General features: G+C 41.0%; 1 long non-coding RNA gene across 1 annotated transcript; it reads left to right on the forward strand.

Moving 5' to 3' along the window:
- The first annotated feature begins 3,425 nt into the window (after positions 1-3,425).
- Positions 3,426-5,143, forward strand: LOC147439678 (uncharacterized). The gene is made up of 3 exons (XR_015184475.1): positions 3,426-4,628; positions 4,723-4,824; positions 4,921-5,143. It is a non-coding gene; the product is annotated as an uncharacterized LOC147439678 (long non-coding RNA).
- The last annotated feature ends 6,603 nt before the right edge of the window (positions 5,144-11,746 follow it).

An 11,746-nucleotide genomic window follows, 5' to 3' on the forward strand; every position in this document is an offset into this window, starting at 1 on the left:
ACATGATGAAGGAGATCCCGAATCTTGCATGCCAGATGCTTGTGAAGATTTCCAAGATGCTCATCACCTGCATTACAGCTTTCAATGATATAGAAGCAACAGAGTTTCCCTGGCAAATCTTTGTGGAAGGAACAAGAGGGATTTGCTTAAATATGGAGACAGAAATCCCAAGCAGGAATGTCATCATGGGATTGTATGCAAGAGTCATGTTCCTGCCCTCTCATTACATGTAGACCTTCAAGGAGGCGTTCATGACCGGATTCTTTGAAGTGGACTCCTTCATATTCAATTCCATGACAAAAGATCTGCTAGCACGTCATATCGCATATCAAAGTAATCTCAGCAACAATCCTTTCAGAGAGCTGGCCACCAAAGTAGAGATTGAGGCAAGAGCATAGAAGTTCAGACACCTCACTGCAACGCTCGAGAGAAGACAATAGACTACACTAAGAGATAGATTGCATGAGGATGTGCAATGAATAGGAAGGGGGAAATGTTTGGTGGATACAAGTAGATGCACACCAAACCCTCTAAACACTCACTCAATCTTTTGAAAGAATCCGTGTAATTCAGCTTATGATGATTTGTAATTGTAATGTAATTTGACATACCCTCTCAACCTCTTTGAGTCTACACCCTTGTAAGTGGCCGAATGGCCGTGGGAAATCTCCCTTAACCTTTAAGTCAAAACCCTTAGTTTGGACTAAAGAGATATCATTAGCAAGGAGGATTTTAAAACGTTCACTGTGAGAGCTTCTTGCGGCTACAAATTGTAATCCTCTTTTCTCCTGGATTGGTAATCAGAATTCATTTCCAAATAGCACATTGTGTTCCTTGTTTCTTGATCTACAGTCTAAGCATAACCATTTTCAATTTTGTTGTGGTTGGTGATGCTTTGCTTGCGAGCTATATGCATTGATTTGAAGGTTAAAATGGTTGTTTTTTGATATTCTAACCATGGATAAGTGTTTCTATGCTTAAGGGGGATCTTTCCGAGTAGTTCTATTTCAGTTTTTTGCACATTTTTTATGATGGATCGTGATTTATGTACCTTCCCATATGGTGACAAAACTTGGTAGGATTATGCCCCTAGGTGTTGTACTACCTCTCCTTAAGTTTCATTGCATTCTGAATTCATTTGGATGCCGAAAAGGTGTGATGACCTAGAGCGGTGAGATTGAACGCATACTGATTTTTTGACTAGGAAGTGGTTGATTTGCTTTTGTCGTAGTATGAGTAGGCCTTTGAGTTCACTTTGGTGAGATCGACACTCTCATTAAGTCTCCGTGCTCCATCCCGAGTCACTTCCTTGTATATTGACATTATGTTAGTACAAAAGAGCTATGCTGCAGACGTCCATTGCGGCAACCCGCTAACACATAATCAAGTGGCCGATGCACTATCACTCGACCAAGAGAAAATGTGGTGTCTATAGCAACTCACAATGATCTATCTTCCACGATAGATGAGTATGCTACTGACCCTGATTTTAGGGATATAATGTTAGCCCTTGCCTTAGGGAAGAAAGAGGAACCATTCACCTTGCAGGATGGTTATCTTCTCCATGTCAATAGGCTATGTGTTACTCACTCCCTTTGTGAGAAAGTGATGTATGAATCCCATGCTCCTCCCTATGTGGGGCATAGAGGGATTCAACCTACTCTTTGAGAAGTGGAGATATATTTTTATTGGCCCACCATGAAAGTGGACATACAAGAGTATGTTTCCAAATGTGTGGTATGTCAAAAGACAAACTATGATAGAGGGAAGCAACCTAGATTACTCCAGCCATTGCCAATCCCTAATTTGCCATGGGAGAGTATATCCATGGATTTTATCTTTGCAAGGGAATATGGAAATATGGACAATAGTTGACAGGTTTAGGAAGCAAGCACACTTTATTCCTATAAAAAAGACTATTAAGGCACACCAAATGGCAACCCTCTTCATATCCTAGATTTTCAAACACCATGGATTGCCAATATTCATCATGTTATGCAAAGCAAGAGCGACAAAGGGCACGGAGCCAGTGGAGACGAGGAAGACGACCATCGATGCATTATCTGGTGGGTCTAGAGAGCCTACCAACATTCATGAGCTTAAGATGGTTGCACAACCAATTGAAAAACGCACAACAGTGTGGTGAAGAAGTGACTGAGAAGGAGTGGGAGTACTCTCGGGGTTGCACGACCATGGTAAGTTTGCAATGTACAACTAGTGACTTTTTAGATGTTTGAACGGCCACTCATAATCTTTGTTGGTTGTAATATAAGTCATACACAGCATCAGGGTGTAAAGGTCGACATTTTAGGGTGGAACGGATCGACAAAAAGTGTTTTACTCAAGATTGTGGAATCATGGAAAAATTTGAACAGTCTAGTCGACGATGGTCCTTTGATGCAGATCCTGTGGTGGCGGAACTCACTTACTTTGGCACGCTTCAAGAGATTTTGAGGATTGATTATAGAGTATTTTTTGTCAACTTGTTCGACGTGCAATGGTTCAAGATAAACATGGAGGGTCGCAACGCTACTGTGCGTAGAAGAGAGTCTGGTTTCCTTGAGGTGGATTCAACTAAAAAATGGACCGACCTAAGAGACACTTTCGTACTACTCGAGCATTGTGAACAAGTAAGCATGTAAATAGTTAAGATCCAATTTTAGAAGTTATGTGCTTGGAAGCTCTCATGTAAGTTATGTGGCTCTGGCTGGTGATATTTCATCCTACAAAGTCTGCATCAAACTGGTGATACGTCGTAGAGGTAGCCCGTCGTAGTGCACGGACGTATGAGGGCTACCATGTGTCAATCACAGCAGCATCAATGGAGGATATTGGAGAAGATGCTCAGTCAGAAGCGGCTAAGGTGGTACTAGACGAGCATCAAGCTGCTACTCTCTATTGGGTGCATGTAGAGGATCTACAAAATGAAACGGAGGACATCTACCTAAACGGAGAGCTCTAAATAGATATAGGGAGTTATGCTGAGCTATGCGAGTATGAGAGAGAGACCTCTTAAGCCATAAACATTGTATTTGAACAATTTTTCTCCGTTTTATAACATGTATTGTATTCACATGGCTATACTTGAGAAATTTAAATTATGTTTAATCGTCATTGCATCCACTCTAGGTATGTATGCTCTAGGTATGTTCTCACAAGCAGGCGAGGACACTCCTCGTTGTGTTGTGAAAGTCTGATATGCCGACGAGCACTGCGCTCCGAGTGTGATGGAGACTGAGGCTGCAATCGCAAAGGAGGTGATCCGTCGCTGCTCATAGATGTTGCTCGTCCCTCCACTAGGTCTACTTGATCGGATGAAAGAGACGCTAAGAAGCACTACTACTGCTTCTTAGCGTCTCTTTCACCCGATCAACTAGATCTAGTGGAGGGGCGAGCAACATCTATGGCCAGAGACAGATCACCTCCTTTGTGATTGTAGCCTCAATCTCAATCGCACTCGGAGCCGAGTGCTTTTACAAGATACATAGAATGCACACGGGAGACAAATTCACAAGAACTTCACAGGAATCTCTCTACACAGGAATCCCTCCCACTTTATGAGTCCTCTCTCTCTCTCTCTCTCTCTCTCTCTCTCTACTTGTCCATGTTTTCTTCTCCATTCAATATTAAGATTAAATGTTCATGTGTTTAATGCAGGTATTGATGATGATGAGTTTCTTTCTTCTTTGTCACCCCGGCAGAGGCAATGGTATGAGGATTGTCATTGCTCTGGAGCACCATCACGTCGTTCTACTCCTTCAGTGTGTCCCTCTGTTTTGGAGCATTCAGTGCGCTCCAAAGATTTGGTGTCAACAAGATGATCTTCACACTCGTCTAGGCACCGACGCTCTAGTGGTGGTGGCGGCGGTTGTTGTGGGGATGCCACCGCTGATGCCTCTACACCGCCTCGTGTTCGACAAGGCTCTTTACCTTCCCCTTCTTTGCCCGCCCCCACACTAGCCACGGCATCACCATCTATGCTAGGTTTTGCATGCCTATTGGCCGTTCCTGGCCACACACCACTACCTACTCCTCCGGGAGTCACCCCAGTCGGCACTCCTCGCTTTGGGGCCCAGACTCTAGTGGAGATACCTGACGTCCGTACCCCCATCGACACACCGCTAGAGACCCATATCGGGACACCCAGGTTCACGCATCACAGGCGAGAGATCTTGCCATACTCCGTCGACTTCAGCGGCGGCATCATCTTGGATGATGAAGGCAAAAAGGTGATCTCGCGCATGCGCGGTCTTTGCTCTCAGGTGTTTAGAAACTACATACTAAACACCTGTAGTGAAGTACCAAGTGAATTAAAAGACAAAGTCATCAGCATGCTACATGATGAGTTTTTCGTGTCAACACGGGATGAGCGCTTCAATGACGACCTGATGAAGGTTTGAATGCACGAATACTGCAAGCACAAGCGTTTTGAAGTGCAAAAAGCAATAAAGCATGGGTGAAACAGACCAGATTGGTTGGCCAAAGAAGATTGGAAGAATGCAAAGTGAGCAGCACGCGAGAATCTTGATAAGTGGAAGCAACAAAAGGAGGCAGCCAAAGCGCGAGTAGAGGCAGGGAGCTCGTACCACTTGGAGAGCAGCGGGCGGGCATCATTTGAGACCAATTTGGTAAGTGTTTTTGCATTGCTCTTAAGGTTTGGTAGTTACGTCTATTTGTACCTTTAAACTCTAACATAATGGATTCTTTGTATGTTTTGAACAGTGGTCGATGACAGGACGTGACCGAACACCGTACAAGCGCGAGTACACAGGCAGAAAGGGCTTAAATGCCCTGATGGACATTCTGAGTTCTCATGGCGGCATGGTTAGTATTAGGGTTTACTCTTTTCTATTTGTTGTATTGTTTTGTAAATTATATGTTTATACTTACAGAAATCTGTCTTATTGTTTTTTTCTGCAGAATCCGACAGATACGCCGCTTGGATGCGATGAGACATCTGATTAGACGACGTCAGTCTAGCCGGAGCTAGATAGCATTAGTTTCCTTTTGTCATAGCATGTATAATGAGATGACGTGTATACGTCTTTTTGTAACTATTGAAAAACCATGTATATTTTCTCAATAATGACAATGGTGTTGTAACTATTACATTTGCAAAGCTTAACAATCAAGTGGTTTTGCCTATGATGTGTACAATTGTCATTGATTTACTTTCACCCAATTTACTTTTGTCAATTTTGTATCTTTATCCAGCAAACAATACTATGGATGATGGAGTTAATGGTTATGTTGTCTTGTGGGTGACTACTTTGGGTCTATACCTTGCACTTTCTTTGAAAGGTGACTCTGGGTTATCTTGGATTCATTTAGGTTTACTCTATTATTGAAACGTTCAATATGGTTGATGGGTGGCAGGGAATTCAATGCCCTGCCACCCAAAATTTTTTACTCTCGGGCTTCGATATAAGCGTCGCTATATAAGGCTCTGCAACATCGCTATGAGCATCACTATAGATAGCCTGCAATTGTCGCTATAAGCGTCGCTATATAGCAATGCATATAACGACGATTATAGTGATGCTTATAGCGACGTTCTCGTAGCGACGGTCTTAGCGATATCGAGGAGTTTAAAAACCCAATGTATTTCCGTCGCTAAAAACATCACAAGTGCACACAACCTCTTGTAGTGACATCTTTACTTTGCAAAAATGCAAGATTGGTTTGGACAATAGTTTTTTAAGTTAAAAAATTTGTAAGATGGACATGGATAACAACTGATAAAGTCCATTGACACCCATAAAATGCATTCAAGGGTAACATGTATGTTGTCTTGTTTGTATGGATGCAGGTGAGGACTCTATTCTTTCTTGGAATCTTTTTGGCCTAGTTGTTGTCCGTCATTGATGTACCAAACGCTTTCCACTTTATGAAAAATTCATATAGATTACCTTGTTTATAAACACTAGAATGAGACCTCATTCTTATAGCTATGTACAAAAATAATTCAAAGACCGAATTGGTTTTTTACTTCTCGTTGTCACCTGTCTAGAGCCAGCCGTCTATTGAACTTTCACCTTCTTTTTTGTTTATTTATGAAAGTAAAACAACACACACACACACACACACACACACACACACATGTACACACACTTAGTCACTATATTTGGCTTGACCTAATGACTACCTAGACAAGACTTTCCATCTGGCTTGTGAAGAATGCTTAGTTGAGATTTTCATGTCTTGGGAGTGCTCACCATTTAGCTTGCACTATCCCCACACACAAACTCTTTTGGTCATGGTTTTCCATTGAGCATGTTTTCTTCTAAACCAATTTCTTTCCCCTTTTACCCTGCCTGATTAAATCAAACAACTAGAGATGTTGAAGTAATAATAACCTTGATCTGTGATGCACACACATGCATACTTGTATCAAGTATATTTCCTTGATTGATTACCTGAGGTTAATGTTACCATATACATGTGGTAGTGATGTGTGTGAACACACTAGGACCGCCGGGGCATTTTTCCCCTCTTAAAGGGTTATGCACAACAAAAAGGCATTGATTATGAAGAGACTTTTTGCTCCCACTTGTCGTATGACTCCTATGTGTTTTCTATGTGCATTGGCAGCTCATTTTGGTTGGGATGCACATCAATCAGACATTGTTATTGCTTTCTTGAATGGTGACATATTTGAGGAAGTTTAAGTAACGCAGCCTCGCGGTTTTGTCATAAAAGGACAAGAGGACAAAGTGTGCAGATGTAAGAAGTCTTTGTATGGGTTGAAGCAATCTCCTCGTGCTTGGTATGAGAAAGTTGACACTCATTTGGTCAAACGAGGCTTTTGTAACAGTCCAGCAGAAAGCACATTGTATGTAAAGCGTGAGGGTGATGTACTTCTCATTGTGGTTCTTTATGTCGATGATTTGCTGATCACTGGACCAAATGAGAGACATATTGCTGAATTTAAGGCTGATTTGAATGCTACTTTCAAGATGAAAGATTTGGGGCTGTTGCATCATTACTTGGGCATATAGTTTAAGCAGTGTGATGGTGGTATTGCCTTGTGTCAGAAAAGTTACATAGAGACCTTGCTATGTAAGTTTGGACTTGAGGATTGCAAACCTATTGCCACTCTCATGGAAACAGGTTTAAAATTGAGTCTACATGATGCTGGCAATCCTGCTGATGTCACTCTTTACCAAACTGTTGTTGGCTGCCTCATTTATGTATGCAACACGAGGCCGGATATTCAGTTTGCAGTCTCACAGGTCAACAGATTTATGCATAGCCCAGGGTCTAAGCATTGGCAGCTTGTCAAGAGGCTTTTCCGTTACCTTAGTGGCACTTTACATATTGGCTTGTTTTATACCAAGGGGGGATCATTGCCGCCAGACTTACATGCTTTTTAGGACTCAGATTTGGCTGGTTGTTTTGACACGTGAGTGTCCACAAGTGGTTTTTGTTTCATGCTTGGCAGTTCATGTATATCATGGTTGAGCAAGAAGCAACCTACTGTGGCCACTCCGAGTTGTGAGGTTGCGTGGGCAGTCTTCACAGCTACGTTTGAGTGGGTATGGCTCAGACGCCTTATGGCTGATTTGGGTGTTGGACAGGACACTGCCAACACTATCTACACTGACAATCAGAGCACATTTGCAGTTGCGAGGAACCCAGTTTTTCATGCTCGCATAAAGAACATTGATGTGCATTACCACTATGTCAGGGAGAGGCTCTCAGCAGGAGAGATCAACGTGGCTTATGTGCGAACATAGGACAACCTTGCAGATCTTTTCACAAAGGCATTGTCTCGTGAGAAGCTTGAATCTTTCCGCAAAGCTTTGGGCTTACTCCCCTTTGTGGACTGATCATGTCCTCAGGGCATGGCACTTCCCTTTACTCATGTGCCAGCTCTCATTCACCGCATCACTCCAGGGGAGATTTGTTACCATACACATGTGGTAGTGATGTGTGTGAACACACTAGGACTGCCGGGGCATTTTTTCCCTCTTTAGGAGGTTTTTTCCCCCGAGCATTGTATATACGACCATCACTTTAGGGCTATCTATCTTTCCATTGCATACTAAGAAACAAACTCTCTATTGTGTGCCAAGCTTTGTGCGTTTCTCTGCAACCCTAATTCCAACTGTTAAAGGGGATTTATGTTGCTATTCATCTCTTTATAGCTTGTAATTGTAAAACATTTTTGTTTTTTGACCTCCTTGTCGAGCATTTTGTCACTTTAATACACACACACTTACTCCTCCTACCATGATTTAATAAACATGGCAATAAGAGAATATATGTCAATATAGCCTTGATCTACCATAGCCTACTAAATAAAGTCTTTTGCTAAATATTAGTGCTATTTCAAATTTAGTGTTGATGGGGGTACTAGCCCCTCTAATTTGCCAACTAGACTCATCTTGGGGTATTACATACCATGAATCTCCTTCCCTCTCACTTCCTCCCTTTGATGACCTAAGGCTTTGCATACAGGGCTGTCCTTTGAAGTGTATTCAACACAGTTCCTCTTAGGCCTATTATGAACATTGAATACCTTTATAGCGACCTGGGTCCTCACCTATTGAGCATAGATGTGAAGCCTTCATACCAAGATCCATTGGGGATTTTGTAGTCGTACATGGTTGAATGCTCTACGTAGTACAAGGAGGAGGGATGTTGTCATTTCATGTATAGGCTCACCTCCTATTTAACAAGGTGAGGGTTTTACTCCCACACTTAGCCTTGCATTATATGGTTGTGTTTGTTTGAAAGAGAGTTGAGGGATGTGGAGATACCACCTGCTGATCTGTGTGTTAAACCCTATTGAAAATAAGAGAGGGTGATCATAGCTTCTCTAATGGTTCAACTCTTGCAACATGGTGTTGGTGGTGATACCCACTGCCTCATACGTTATGTTCTTCATCTCTTATTTGGTTGATGACTATACCAACTGTTATAATTGATTCACCATGCTAAGTGACTATTGAATTCTAAGGTGTGGGATTTAATATTAATGCCCTCTGATTTATATTTAGAAAATGATGATGCTCAATGTTTAACAGACTATAGATTATGAATGGGGCCTTGAACCCATTAGAACTATGTATATCGATGACTATGGTGGAGCACATCTAAGTATGATGTGGTAAAATTGTTGAAATGATTTTTGGTTTCTATTAATACCAATTATTGGGATTTTTTTGATGCATAACTTATCTAGTTTACAATTCAAAAAGTCACATCATGTTTTGAATACATTTTTTTTTTAAAGGGATCTTTCTGACCCTTGGATCAGAACGGGTGGTGGCCTTTTGATCACAATGAATTCACTTTAAAATTAAGTGGAACTTGGATCAGAAGGGGTGGTGGCCTTTTGATCACTATGAAAACATGTGAAAACACACTTCTTTTTTGTTTACATACTTGCTCATTGATGGTTTGTTAGTCTCCTGAATACTTTGCACTATTTGATACTCTAAAGAAGGATAGTGGATTTAAGTTAAAAAGTTTTTTAAGTAGGACATGGATAAAAATTGATAGCTTTGCTGACACCTATAATACGTATTCAAGGCTAAGTAATTTTTTGTCTTATTTATATGGATGTAGGTGAGGATTCTATCTTTACTTAGGAACTTTTTGGCTTTACTGTTGTCCGACTTTGAAAAATCCTACCAATTCAACCTAGGTCTAAGGTGACCTCCTCAACTCTATAGTTTTTTTGTATAGGATCATTGGAATGATGCCTCATTCTTATTTTATTGTACAAAAATGAATCTAAGACTGAGTCATTTTTGTACAAATCTTTGTTTAGTTATTTAAATCCAGTTGTCTTTTGAAGGTTATGTTCTTTTGTGTATATGTATTAAGTTTAATACAACAACACACACGTTCTAAACACAAGGCTCTTTGAGGTAATTGGGATGACCAGGACGCTAGCTTTAGATTATTTTTTTGTTTATAGGATTTAATTGCCCCACATTCTATAATTCTTGGTTAGGTTGATAGGTGTTAGGTGGCCTATTCTTGTCTATAGAGTGGGTTCCCGCTCATAGCTGTTATAGTCTTTTGACTCTGCTAGTTTTAGGTTGCAAGTTAATCAAAAGTTACTTACCCATGTGTAATAAATTTGTTTCTTTTGATTTCAAGAATATATTACCTTTAAATGGACTACTTTTATGTGGATTTTTCATGACCCTAAGAAATTGGCAAAATTTATGAATAACATCCACATAAGACTACGTACAACATTTACACTATTCTACTCGCTAACAAAGCCTTGAAAATCCTACCAAAGTACTGTCTTCTTTGAAGACATTATTATTTTTTATTCTGTTGTAGTTTGCCTCACTATGGACTTCTAGATGTGGTACATCTTTTGTAAGGTGTATACTTGATTGTTTTACTCTCATCAACTTAATGAGGAATTAGGCCCATACCGAATTGGGCCTATTTCCTTACCATTGAGTATGGGTCTACTACCTCATCAACTTGATGAGGTAGTAGGCCCATACTGAATGGGCCTATTTCCTTACCATTGAGTATGGTGCCTAGGTAAAGGTGGGCACGCATGCATGCACATGCACGTATGCATACATGCGCATGCACGCATGCGCGTGCACACACACACACACACACACACACACTTAGCCACTATAGTTGGCTTGACCTAAGGGCCTATCTAGACAGGGATTTCAATCTAGCTTGTAAAGAATGCTTATATGAGCTTTTCATGTCTTGGGAGTGCTCACCATTTAACTTGCACTATCACAATGAGGCGTGCACACACACACACACACACACACACTCTTACTTTTGGTCATTGATTTTCAATTGAGCATGTTTTCTCCCAATCCCTTTTCTTTTCCCTTTTACCCTGCCTGATTAAATCGGGCAACTAGAGATTTTGCAGTCATAATAACCTTGATATGTGATACACACACAAGCTTGCTTGTATAAAGTATGATTGCCTTGCTGGATTACCTCATATTAAAGAGGATTTATGTTGCTATTCATCTTTTTATAACAGGTAATGGTAAAACATTTTGGGTTTTTGACCTCCTTGTAGACTGTCAGGCATTTTGTCAATTTAATACATACATACACACACACACACACACACACACACACACACACACACACACACACACACTTAGTCCTACCCTGATTGAATAAAATGGAAATAAGAGAAGATACTATCAATATGGCCTTGATCTACTATAGCCTACTAAATAAAACAGTTTTACTAAATATTAGTGCTATTCCAAATTTAGTGCCTAATCGGACTCTCAAATATGATCTCGACCAGTACAATAGGTTTTTTAACTGGTTCTATACCCTATTCTCATTCCTAGTGTGAATAGAACTCACCACCTAGCATAATTTATCTTCGGATCCTTTGTGGGTTTTCACACCTACATTAGTTACCTTTGACCTCTGGATCTGAGTGCTCTGATGACCTTGTATCCATCCCCTTCTCCTCCTCCATGTATGACACTCTATGCACCTCTGATGCTTGTAGTTTCTTGCTCACCATTTGATGCCATAACTTTTTTTCCCTCCTTGTTTCCCCCTTTGCTATGCTGAAATGGACGTAGATGCTATTGATGTGGGGATCAGCCCCTCTGATTTTCCAACTAGCCTCGTCTTGGGGTATTACATACCATGACTCTCCTCCCCCCTCACTTCCTCCCTTTGTCAACCCGAGGCTTGGCCTACTGGGTTTCCCTTTGAAGTGTATTCAACACTATTCCTATGAGGTCTATTATGGATACCTCTATAC

This window comes from Adiantum capillus-veneris, chromosome 16, assembly GCF_014529385.1.
Source record: "Adiantum capillus-veneris isolate H3 chromosome 16, ASM1452938v2, whole genome shotgun sequence".
In the NCBI taxonomy this organism is placed as follows: Eukaryota; Viridiplantae; Streptophyta; class Polypodiopsida; order Polypodiales; family Pteridaceae; genus Adiantum; species Adiantum capillus-veneris.